Source organism: Ovis aries, chromosome 18, assembly GCF_016772045.2.
Source record: "Ovis aries strain OAR_USU_Benz2616 breed Rambouillet chromosome 18, ARS-UI_Ramb_v3.0, whole genome shotgun sequence".
NCBI classification, from domain to species: domain Eukaryota; kingdom Metazoa; phylum Chordata; class Mammalia; order Artiodactyla; family Bovidae; genus Ovis; species Ovis aries.
In genome coordinates, this window is record NC_056071.1 from 30759974 (window position 1) to 30771077 (window position 11104).

General features: G+C 57.8%; 1 protein-coding gene across 2 annotated transcripts in view; it reads right to left on the minus strand.

Annotated features, from left to right (window-relative positions):
• Positions 1-10553, minus strand: part of LINGO1 (leucine rich repeat and Ig domain containing 1) — a 214038-nt gene extending 203485 nt beyond the window's left edge. For both annotated transcript variants that reach the window (XR_009597239.1, XM_042235204.2), the window contains exon 1: positions 9537-10553. The gene's annotated coding sequence lies outside the window, so the exon portion shown is untranslated. The remainder of the gene's footprint in view (positions 1-9536) is intronic.
• Between the last annotated feature and the right edge of the window lie 551 nt (positions 10554-11104).

Consider the following 11104-nt stretch of genomic DNA (forward strand, 5'->3'; position numbering starts at 1 on the left):
GGGCAATCCTGGGCTGACACCTGTAGACAGCCTCCCAGATCCCACTCCTCCTCCCGCCCCCTCTGCACTGTGTGACCGTGGACAGGCCAGGTTGTCTTTCAGCCCTCAGTCTCCGCATCTCTCAAGCATCCTCACCTCTCAAGGAGAAAATGAATTATGTGACCACTTGAGGTAAGACAAGCATTTTCTTATATTTTTTGGAGATGGATGCTGAAATATTTAGGGGTGAAATGTCGTGATGTCTATAATTTACTCTAAACTACTCCAGAAAGAAAAAGATAAAGCAAAACGTGGTAAAATGTCAACAACTGTTAAATCTAGGTGAGTGGGTATATGGGAGTTTGCTACACTACTCCCTCTATCTTTCTGTACCTTTGAAAATGTTCCTAACAAAAAGTAAAAAAAAAAAAAAAAACACACACCACGCATTGGTCACATGAGCCAGGACCCCACAAATAATACCTCCTGCTCCTGGCAGGCCTGAAAGGCAGCTGGGTCTCTTAAGTAGGTTAAACATGCCCCCTGCCATCCCCTTTATGTGGTTTCCCTAGAAATCGCTTTTGCACAAATTCCACTGAGTCCTAGCTCCACATTTAGAAGCCTGAGCACATTCAGAAGCCAGACACAGCACTTAATGAAGCAACTGTTTTCTTCTGACCAACCACCTTCCTCCCACCCACCACCTTCCTCCCACCCACTTCCTCCCTGCCCTTCTTCAAAATGACCCTGGATTAGACATCTTTTTTTTTTTTAATATTCATTTTTATTTATTTATTTGGCTGCTCCGGGTCTTAGTTGCAGCACGTGGGATCTAGTTCCCTGACCAGGAATCGAACCCTGGGCCTCCTGCATTGGGAGCATAGAGTCTTAACCACTGGACCACCAGGGAAGCCCCTGGATTAGAGATCTGGATGCTGGCTCCATCCTCATGTGGCCACTACCCTCTCTGAGCCTCAGGTTGCTGCTCCCCTGCCTCACCCCCATTAACCAGAAATAATGACAAGTCAGGGACTGCTTAGGCATCTCATTCAAAGGCACAGTGTTACCCCACAGAGACTGAAATTCCCACTTAACAGATGGGAAAGCTGAGACCCAGGCCAGGAGAGACTGGAAGCAGAACACAGAAGAAGCCAACAAAGGGAGGTGAGAGTGAGCAAAAGCTCCCCTTCACCTCCTCCCTATCTCTCTACTCCAACCCTGGCAGTGCGAATCTAAGAGAGGATCGCCAGCACCTCCCTTTCTCTTGTTCCTATTTACGAGCATCCTGGTCAGGAATAAATGACCGTGATCGCAATCTCCCAGCCAGGCCCAGCTGACCCACACCAACGTTGGCCAGGCCCGCCTCCGCCAATCGATAATGGAAGAGTTATCAGTACCCCAAATAATCAATTGCTAATTGCTGGATGCCATGCAATTCATCGGGGAGAGTTATGTGTGGCCAGTGACTGGGCATCCCCGCCCTGGCCTGACAGAGCCTCCCAGGGGAGAGAAGGCCTCATCTGTAGTGAGCATCTCAGCAGAAAAGCCGCCAGTAACTCGGAGCTTCTCAAAGAGATGTCCTGGGCTCAGCCGGAATCTCCAGACCCAAAAAGGAGGAGGAAGAGGCAGTGGCCACAGAGGCTCTGAGGGATGGGCCACATGCCCTGGTCAGCCCATCTGGTCCCAGATCCCTGGATCTGCCAGGTACCCAGGATGAATAAGCCCAGCCCTTGCCACCAAGGCATTCCCAGGCCATGAGGAGAGACCAACTGCCAGGTATCGCAGGCCTTGCACACAGTAGGCCTCACATACAGTAGGTGCACAGCAAGTGTTTGCAAAACGTAAAGCAGATACGCTGCTCTGAGTTCTGAGGAAGGAGAAGCTGCTCCCAGCTAGGGGGACCAGGAGGGATTTCTAAACACCGCTTTCAGGCTGAGTGCGGAAAAGTGGGTGGGATCTACGGGCAGAGATGGAGGAAGGACTCAGGCAGGGGGGTCAGTAGGGTGAACCCCTGGAGGAAGGAAAGCCACAGCACGTGAAAAGGAGAGAATGAGCGGCATTGGGCTGGAGCCTAACTGCACAGAGGACTATGGAACAAGATGGCTGGGTGCGGGGAGATTCGGACTCTGCAAAACACTGAGGGGTCCAGACGCCAGTCTGAGGAACAGGGAGCCCTTGGAGGATGCTGAGTAGGAGCGTGACAACCAGCATGTGTTTGGAAGGACCGTTAAATGCCACGGAGTCCACAGTTCCTGCCAGGTTCCGCCCCACGAGGGTGGGGGCTAGCCTTACTCATCTCTGTCCCCAGAGCAGCCAGCACAGCCGGGCCCAGAGGAAACACCCAACAAGAGAACCGCTGAGTGATCACAGGACCCGCAGATGTAGGATGGGGACGCCTGGCCTCGCAGCTGTGGAAGATGATGTTTGTATCAAAACATGTATTTACAGTAGAGTCCCAAACACAGCCTTGGGAGGCAGGCAGGGAGGGGATTATCTTGCACTTACAAAGAGGGACGCTGAGGCTCAAAGAGGGACACACAGTGACCTAGCCAAAGCCACACAGCTGGGGGAGCCCAGTGTTCTCCCCAGAAGAGAGCCCCGAAGGCTGAGCCCTGCTTGCCTGGGCAGGGTCCAAGGGTGCCCAGGAGGTAAAGGCTCCCCCCTCCACACTCCCTGACACACACACACACCTGTCCCCACCCCTACCCCATGTTGGACAGACATGTCATTGGAGAAATGCCCCAATCACTGCCTCACTGAGCATCCCCCACAGTAACCCCAGCTGGGATTGTCTGTCTGTCACCATGGCAGCCTGTCCCTGCACGTGTACCAGAGACAGGGCTAGGCAGAGACTCTCTAGAATCCCCAAGCTCGGTCTAGACAGACTTTGTTGAAGACAGACCCACTTCTCCCCAGCCTCTACTCCCCCGCAGTTTGGGACCCATATCAAGGCAGCAAGAGTCCTGGAGCAGGAGTCCAAAGACAGGGTCAAGGCCAACTCACTGTGTGACTCTGGAGAATCGCTTGCAAGTTTCTTCATCTGTGAAATGGGACAGTGCTCTCTTCCTACTTTACAGCATGCCATGGGGACTAAATGAGGGATGGAGTATAAAAACTTACTTATAAAATTATAAACTGGGCTTCCTAGGTGGCATTAGCGGTAAAGAACCTGCTCGCCAGTGTAGGATATGCAGGAGACCTGGGTTTGGTCCCTAGGTCAAGAAGATCCTCTGAAATGGCAACCCGCTCCAGTATTCTTGCCTGGAAAATTCCATGGGCAGAGGAGCCTGGTGGGCCACAGTTCATGGGGTCACAAAGAGTCGGACACAACTAAGCATGCATGTACCACATTAAATTATAAAGCACATTTTTTCCTGAAAAATAAGGCTCCTCTTCAGCCTAGAGACTGAAACTCCAGCAGAACTCACTTCTCTCTCCCAGCAGAGGGCAAAACATGACTGACACTTACTGAGACTCTTCAGTGTATCAAGCTAGCGAATGCTCTGTGTGTATTATTTCAAAGTGTGTTAATGACACCCGGAGAAGGTGGGTTATCATTCTCACATAAGAGACGAAGAAACTGAGGCCAGAAAAGTCATTTGCCTGAGCCCATCCAGCTCAGAAGAGGCTGAGACAGAATTCAGACTCAGTTCCAGATGGCTCCCATGCCCAAGGCAAGCCCTTTTAATCACACCAGACTGATCTGAGGGGCCCATTTCCATACTCCAAAATCTCAAAACTACAGAATCAATGATCAGGGTAAGGCTGCATGTCACACCGGAGCTGCGTGTCACACACATATACTCCACTCAAACCTGAGACCCCGACATCAGAGGCGCTGTGCCACCCCACGGCCTGTGGACCAGCAGGGCCAGAGGACTGGCATGGGGGATGGGGGTGGGGTGTCTGGCACAGTTGGTCCTGAGTTAATTGGATCAGTCCTGGGCATGGAGCCGCCTGTCCGGCTGCCCTGGCAGATGGGTGCTGAGACTGGGCCACCTGCCAAGGCCCAGCCTCCATGTCCAAACCAACCTAGACACTGAGGTTCCACTTTGGCCCCCTCCCACCCTGACCCTAGGGGTGGGCAGTGCCCTCATAGAGCAGAAGGCCAGAGTGGCAGCCGCTATCCCTCCTGGGTGGCGGGCTCCTCCCCTGATGTGGCCATATGGCCCCATACTCTCCCTGACAGCTGGACGGTTGAAGCAAGTGCCTGAGGAGGCCCTCTGCAAAGGCCCCGAGGCCCCGGGCACCCCACCCATCCCTGCCCTGCAGGCCGCAGGCACAGCCAGGAAAACCCCCGGCTGGAGCCCCTGCCCCCACCCAACTTGCTTTGTGACCTTGTGTGAGTCACTGCCCCTCTCTGGGCGTCCAACTCTTCCTCTCTCAAATAGCGATGCTGACCCACCCTCTACCGCTTCCCCTTGCATTCCACTTCCCAGGTCACTGCCTTCCACCCAAATTCACTCCAGGTCTCCAAGGAGACAAACTTATCCATTTTACGAACATGAAAACTGAGGCCCGAGAAACTTCAGGAACTTGCTCAAGTGCGCACAGGGGAAGGGCCAGTAATAAAGACTCATTTATTGACACCAGGATGCCTGCCGACTCTGTAAGCCCAGGAGGTGGGAATGGTGATGCCAGAGGCCCTGCCTCACTCTGACGGCCTGCATCACTCCACCTGACTCCCCACCCAGCCCAAATATCTTCCTCCTCCATCAGAAGGGGAACCACGCACAGCCCCTTGGCCATCCCAGCGAAGGCTGGCCAGGCGCCTGGCCCTGCTCTTGCCCCCACCACCAGCCTGCACTCCCAAAGCAGCTCTAGGACAGCGGCCCTGACTCCGGCTCTCCCAGCCAACCACTCCCACGACCACCAGAGGGAGCGGTTTAAATTGCAAATCTGATCGCGTCCCTCCAGAACTTCACCCGACAACCTCTGAATACAAAATCAGCCCACACTCCTCAGCTGGGCACTCAAGATCCTCCTCCGTCTTGTGCCAACCTGCTCTGTGCCTGCTGTGCCCCTGCAGGAACCACTCCACAGCAAACACGTTCCCCCTCCCGTGCCTGGCGCCTCCCACCGCCAAGCCTTTGCTAACACTATGCCATCTGCCTGGAAAGCCCTCACTCGGTCGCATCCTCCACTCATTCACCTATCCAGCACATTTCCTGAGCATCCACCAAGTGTCAGAGATATCTGAACAGGTCTGCCCTTCTGGGTCCATCTGAAACAGCCCGTTGCCAGCCTCCCTCCCCTGTACCTTGCGGGGCCTAGCCCAGGCTGCCTTATACCCAGGGGTGTGGGTCCATGTCTGTGACTCCTTTCAGAGCTCATCCAGGGATGGGCCCAGGTTTGTCATAAGTACCCTCAGTATGAGCTCCCAGGTCTCAAAGCAAGAGAGGCCCCCAATATGGAGTGATCCCCAAGTGGACAGTTCCAGGCAGTGAAGGGCAAGGCCAATCGGAACACGGTTCCTGGGAGCAGTTATTGAGGCTTTCAGTTCAGTCAGTTCAGTTCAGTCGCTCAGCCGTGTCCAACTCTCTGCGACCCTATGAATCGCAGCATGCCAGGCCTCCCTGTCCATCACCATCTCCCAGAATTCACTCAAATTCACATCCATCAAGTCAGTGATGCCATCCAGCCATCTCATCCTCTGTCATCCCCTTCTCCTCCTGCCCTCAATCCCTCCCAGCATCAGAGTCTTTTCCAATGAGTCAACTCTTCTCACGAGGTGGCCAAAGTACTGGAGTTTCACCTTTAGCATCATTCGTTCCAAAGAACACCCAGGGCTGATCTCCTTTAGAATGGACTTGTTGGATCACCTTGCAGTCCAAGGGACTCTCAAGAGTTTTCTGCACCACTACAGTTCAAAAGCATCAATTCTTCGGTGCTCAGCTTTCTTCACAGTTCAACTCTCGCATCCATACATGACCAATGGAAAAACCATAGCCTTGACTAGACAGACCTTTGTTAGCAAAGTAATGTCTCTGATTTTCAATATGCTATAGGTTGGTCATAACTTTTCTTCCAAGGAGTAAGCATCTTTTAATTTCATGGCTGCAGTCACCATCTGCAGTGATTTTGGAGCCCAAAAAAATAAAGTCTGACACTGTTTCCACTGTTTCCCCATCTATTTCCCATGAAGTGATGAGACCAGATGCCATGATCTTCATTTTCTGAATGTTGAGCTTTAAGCCAACTTGGAAACCCACAAAAGAAAATCTGATTGGCCAGGGTGGCCCCCAGTTCCCCATAAAGGAGGCCTGAGTGGTCAGGGGTAACTTTACCCCCTCAAGTTACCCCAAGGCCCAGACCAATCAACAACTTCTCACTGTGTGCTTAGTCGCTCAGTCATGTCTCTTTGTGGATTGTAGCCTGCCAGGCTCCCCTGTCCATGGGGAGTCTCCAGGCAAGAACACTGGAGTGGGTTGCCATGCCCTCCTCCGGGGGATCTTCCCAACCCAGGGATCAAACCCAGGTCTCCGCATTGCAGGTGGATTCTTTACCATCTGAGCCACCAGGGAAGCCAAAGAACACTGGAGTGTAGCCTACCCCTTCTCCAAGGGATCCTCCCAACCCAGGAATCGAATCTGGGTCTCCAACACTGCAGGCGGATTCTTTACCAGCTGAGCTACCAGGGAAACCCACTTATCACTGAGTTTGTTATAATTTAAAACACAAACACAGCAGGGTCAGGGCAAGGAAATTAAGGGGGCCACGCAGAGCAGGAATGGGCAAGGAAATTAAGGGGGCCACACAGAGCAGGAATCCTTCCCAGTCAGGAGGTTTAGAGCAGGGAGTGGTCATCTTCCTAAAGGAGGCAGCCAGTGGGGGCTGGGAGCACCTGATGGGGGCTTTCATCCCTGACCCCCAGATCAGGGGCCAAAGAGGTACCATATTCTCTCTCTCTCCTTGGCTTGAGGCCCCATATTGAGGACTCACCCTGCTGGAATCAGTTGGGAATGGGGGATTGGGGTAGGGGGTCAAAGAACCAGGGCAGGGTTCAAGCAGGTCTTGATGGCAGGGTGGGGCCAAGCAGACAGCTGGCTATGTTCCAGCCACTTGGGAACCAACCAGAGCATCAGTCAGGTCAACACAAAGGAGCAAATGACCAGAGCTCAGGGAGCCACAGGGGGACAAAGGGGTAAAGAGGTAGGGGGCAAGGGGGTCAGGGGGCGGGGGAATGACAGCTAAGAAAGACCGAGTCAGCTCAAGCTGGCAGAAAGGAAGGGGCAGAGGCAGAGAGACGCTGCCCCAGAGTGAAGCCAGCAAAGTGGCCGAGGGAGCCACCACAGAACCCAGCAGACCACCCCCACTACCCTCAGCACTCCCACACCCAGATGAGCTTTGGCCACTTCTGGGCAACAGCTCTTCCCCCCTGAGGTCTTCAAGGGCCCGAGTGGCCCTGGGGATAAGTCCAGGGTATCAGCAGGACTGGGCTGGGGAGAATGGGCACAGACACCTGCCTGGAGCTGAGAGCTACTCTAGCTACCTGTGGGTGGGCCACTTGGGAAGGAAGTGGTCCCCATAACCATCAGGCCCTATCCCCACCCCCAGTGCACATTTAGACCTCTGTGTGGGGAGCCCATTCACATGAGGGTGAGCTCTTTGGCCCAGAAAGGGACTCCATGGGAGAGACCTCAGAATAGTAGGAGGGGTTCCAGGATCCAAGCAGGAGGACAGTGACAGGGCCTAGAGTGTCAGGCTGGCGCTCGGATCCCCAGAATGACACTGACATCCCAGTGCCAAGGATTATAGGTTTGCAAACCATCAAACAGAGACCAGGCAGACTCTGGGGTCTGCCCAGATGAGGCTGGGATCAAACCAGGAGAATCAGGCTGACAGCGGCTGTGCCTACCTCCCTGACCATCTGGAGAGTGTGTTGGTCACAGCAGCAAGAGAGCTGTCCTGGGGAGACCCTCCAGCAGCAGATCCCCAGAGCCCTGCTGCCAGGTCAATAAAGAAGGCTTCAGGGCCCTCCCTGCGCCCTCCCACCTCAGCAAAGATCAGGGTTAAAGGATAACTTCACAGTGCAAGGGAATGACTGCCATTCCCCTAGCTCCATCTCTGCCTCAACATCCTCCTCTGAAATGGAGAGGAAACGTGGCCATGGCCCCTCCATTCTCACAAGGCAGCAGAGAGATCACAGAGTGGCAGTGAAAATGGAAGTCCGTCTAAGCCTGAGAACTGGTAGATATTACCATGCCCCTTAGACTCAGGGAGATACAGACTGGCCCAACATCGCCACCCTCCACCCAGCATTGAGGCTGAGAACAAGACTTCTGACCCCATGGGCTCAGACACTGAGTGCCAGGGAGCGAGGCACATGGACAAGGGCGGCTGAGAAACTCAGCTGCTCCATCCCAGAATCCCAAGCTGAAAGGAAAGATGGGGAGCAATCAGAGAAGGCTTCCTAGAGGAGGAAGAAGCTGCTCGGAAGCAGGGAGAATTCAGTAAAGTGGAGAGGCCTTCAGGGAGCCTGAACTCTTTCCCTTTCTTGGGCATCTCCCTCCTGGGACACTGGCCTCCCACACCTCTCAGGGCACCATCCTGGACTGCCCGACCGTCCGATCTTCTACTGAAGAGGCAGGGCTGGCACTGGGGGCAGAGGGGGTGGGGGTAATTGGTGAGCTTCCTGAAGCTGTTAGCAGAGGACAGGAATGCCAGGAGATGGAGGTGAGGATGGGGGCACAGCACAATCGCAACCTCATCGTAGAGTGAGGCAGCAGGAGCATGGCTCCAAGAGAAGCGGGGGAGGGGGAGGGGCGGGGCGGCACCGGGCTGGGAGCCTAGTGATTCCCCTTCCAATCCCTAGGCTCTTGGGAGCTCTTTGGGGGCCAGGGCTGATGGGATGCACTTTCCTGGCAGTTCCCGTCTTCCAGCCGCCTGTCCTACGGAGCAGAGGAGCAGGGACACAAACACAGAGGCAAGTCTCCCAGCTCCCAAACCTCAAACCCGCGTCCTCAGCCTGGCTGCAAAGATGACCTCCCGGCCCTGAGGCCGGGAAGCCGCCGCCCCGCGGTCCCATCTGACCCTGGCGGGGTCACGGGAATCCGGCGCCCCGGGCGCCTCCAGAGCGGCGCCGAGGGGCTGAACCGGTGTCCCCGAGAGCCGGCGGCTGCGCTGATAAAGTGGATGTTCCCCGTTGACCCGCCGGGCGGCACGGCACGCGGCCCATTCCTCCCTCGCGTTCTCTCCAAGAAAGGCCGGAGTTCCACCATTAAAGCGCCTCCATCCTCTAACCCCACACGCAAAGTTGCTCCAAGTCGCCGGGGTTCTGATGGCAGGTGATGGTTAGGCGGGGCCGCGCAGCGGGCGAGAGCGCGGTCACGAACCGGGGTGCTGAGCGCGCTCCCCTTCAGCTCCACGCGTGCACCCACCCCCTCACAACGGGCGCGCACCCAACACCCCACCCCCCAACCCGCTGCCCCTGAGGCTCCCGCCCAATCAGAGGCCGCGCACGCGGCGCTGCCGGCGGGCAGACACCCCAGCTCCCCGGCCTGCGCCCCCGCGGCCCCGGCCCCGCCACAGCCTCCCTCCTGCCCAGCCACACTCACCGTCCCGGGCGCGCAGTCGGCGCGCAGCTCCGCTCCGGGGCCGCATTCCCCCGCTGGGCTCCTCTCTGGTTCCCGCTCCGGCTCGGGTTCCCGCTACGCAGGGCTCGGCTCTGAGATGGTGGCCGCGGCAACGAGCGAGGAAGGGAGGGCGTGTGCGCGAGTGTGTGTGTGTGTATGTGTGTGTGTGTGTGCGCGCGCGCGGTGCGTGTGCGTGTGCACGGGAGGGCCCCGCGCTCCCCTGCGCGCCCCGCTCCTGCCTCCAGTTCTCCACACTGCGATGCCAGCAGAATCCCTAACGCGCGCTCCCAACTGTCTGGGCGCTCACACTCGTGCACACACGCGCACACCTGGGCGCGCACACACCCCCGCCGCCGCACAACCGGCTCCGCACTCCCGACTCTTGCCCTCCTGGGGCGCTCACAAAGGCCCCGGCCCGCCGGGAGCCCCCGGAGCGCGGCCCGCGGAGCCTGCGGAGTGACCCTGCGGTCCTACCGGGCTGGCCCCGCCTTAGATCCTCCGGTGTTCCCAGAGGGGCCCCCTCGGGCGTCCCTGCTCCTTCACCCTGCCGGCCCGGCCGCGGCCGTGCTCTCCGCCTGATCCCCGGCCCCGGTGCCCGACTCCGGCTTCTGGTGCTCCCACCCAGAGGCGCGGGCTCCCTGCTCCTCGCCTGCGCCGCCGCCCGCAGCCGCGTGCTCTCCCGCTCCTTTCTTTCCCTCTTTTCTGTCGCTGCCTCTCCTTCTGTCTCGTTTCCCTTCTCCCACCTGCACCCGCCCGGATCTCGGTCCTCCGTCTCTCCGGCTGCCTCTCCGTCTATCTTGCCGACGCCCTCTCCCGCGCCGCCGCCTCCTCTCCACCGGCCTGCGCTGCCCTCACATTCTCCGCATTACTCTGGGGTGCCGCCCGCCACTCGCCGGGCCCAGGGTTCCGGCGCACAGTGGGCGGCGAGGGGACCCGCCGCGCCCGGGCCCCACCGCCCCCTCGGCTCTCCTCCCGCTCCGCGGCTCCGCGCTCCGGCCTGGCGGGCGGCGACGTCCCGCGCTAGCCTCTGCTGTCGCTGACAGCTCCCATCTCGCCCGGGCTTAAAGGGATAGCGCACCGGGCTCGACCTGCCCCACCCGGGGGCGCCGAGGAGGGCGGCCTCGTGCGCCGGCACAGTCCGGGGCGGTGATGCAGCCGGGGCCGTGCGGGCAGCACCCGGTCCGCCGAGGTTGAGCCCGGCCCTCCGGGGCTGGAGGGTGAGTCAAGGAGACCGGCGGTCGGGCCGGACCGCGCCATCCAGGGGGCGCTCAGTGCTTGTTGGCGGTTAAGCCTAGGGGCACGCGGGAGGTGTGGGGCGGTGCAGGCTGGGCGCCCGGCACTGCGGGGCGGGGGAGAGGAGGGATCAGGGAAGCAGCTGTCCGGATCTGAGCAGAGGGTGAGGACACCTGTCATGCCGAGAGGACAGGGCTCACAGGATGGCCTCCCACTCGGGCTGTGTGACCTTGGGCAAATGCCTGCCTCTCTCTGACCTCAGTTTACACTTCCTTGAAAGGACACTGAGTTCCATCATCTCTGGGGCTCTGATTTGG